Here is a 1,681-nt window from a genome sequence, read left to right as displayed (position 1 = left end):
TGCTCTTAAGTTGGTCCCAGTAACATGAAGTGCTATGGGAAATGATTCATTTTTGGGGCCAGCCTCGAGTGGTTATTTGAGGAACTGCAATTTTGGGGTTTCAATACTTGCTCCATGTTTTGAGCCTCACTTTTAAATCTGATTAAAAACCAGATGTTGGATATCATTCAGTTAGCATTTGTCCCCAAATCCCCCCCTATTTTTTCTGGTCTTGTTACAAAACATATTTCTGACTGAAACAAGAAACGACAAACAAATCGACTTATAACGTTTAGACTTTAAGCTCAAAGCGCTCAGAGACATACTCCAGAGCTCTGTCAGCACATCCTTATTAAATTATGGTTTATAAAGTAAAAAAACAGCACAGACCAAACAGCGGAGCGATGAGTACGTTGTGTAAAGTTGGAGGCTGAGGGCGGTTACGTAACGCACCGCGAGGAGCTGAAACGTCTCAGAGGAGCGAGGATGTGGGACATAAAAAACATTGAATGAGCCGTCATGACCTCAGATAGCACGCGGATGATAACACAAGTCAGCACAGGTGCTGCAGACAGAGCACACACTCATAAAAGGCTTCACCTGATACCTGCACACACCTGAGGTCTGGAGTCATGGTGTCAGGCTGAGCGGCGTCTCCTCACACGACCTCTCCTCTGCGTGCTCTGTGGGGGAATAACACATGAGGCTGAACGAGCGGTTGCAGTTCTTTAATGGCAAAATAAACTGTCCTCATTGGTTATATCTGATACACAAGCAGCTATAGTGATACCTATAAATACACAGGCACAGTTACATGTCCGTCTCTGCAGGCGGAGAGCGAATCAACCAGTTCTTCTTTGGTTCAGCTGACGATTAAAGTGAGGATATACAGCATGTGACGAAAACATGAGCCAGTTTAGATCTGTTCGTTCTGAAGCTGCCGTCTCTCCTACATCAGAGGAGCACGTGACACACCTGGACCTTTAAGTTTGGACTTAAAATCTCAGGATATTTTAGCATTTTAACAGTTACGCAGAAAAGACCTTAATGTGACATGAAATACAACGTTTAACAGCAGACACCTTCTCAGATTCTTCTTAAACAGTCGTATAAGTCCAATACATGACCTAAAGTGACCTACATGTCCTCGTTTCTTCACTGACTGGATCCTTAAAGTGGTTTTAGTGGAGTTAAAGGTCCCATATTGTGCAAAAATCACTTTATTAAGTCTTTTAGTGAAATTTGTGGGTCTAGTAGAGCTTGTGAATGTAAAATCCTGACCTAAAATGAGCTGTTTGGATTTTGGGGGTTTGCTGACGTCAGCGATTCCCTTTTTTGACCAATCAGGAGCAAGTCTGACCTGATTGGTCCACCGGAGCAGATACCCCAAACCCCCTCCCCACTTCCCAAAGTTGCAGAGCCATCACTGCTCTGTTTTTGGCTGTAATCAGTCACATAGTTCCATGCTCAAGCTTCCCATCTCAGAAGAAGACAGACTAAGTGTCTCGAGTTCATTTATCAGGAAATGTTCCAGCTACACTCAGTAAAACTGAGCATGTGTGTGCTAGTCACTTCACGGCCGACTGCTTTTCCAACTTTGGACAGTCCAACAGAGGGCTAGCCAATAGACTGGTCCTGAATCCAGGCGCATTACCAACCATCCTCCAACAAACCTGGGACCCTGGAAATGTGAGTTTTTCCC

The sequence above is a fragment of the Halichoeres trimaculatus genome, unplaced genomic scaffold (assembly GCF_033239565.1).
Source record: "Halichoeres trimaculatus isolate MK-OKI-2021-1 unplaced genomic scaffold, fHalTri1.1 fHalTri1_scaffold_16, whole genome shotgun sequence".
In the NCBI taxonomy this organism is placed as follows: Eukaryota; Metazoa; Chordata; class Actinopteri; order Labriformes; family Labridae; genus Halichoeres; species Halichoeres trimaculatus.
This window is presented reverse-complemented; position numbering follows the sequence as displayed.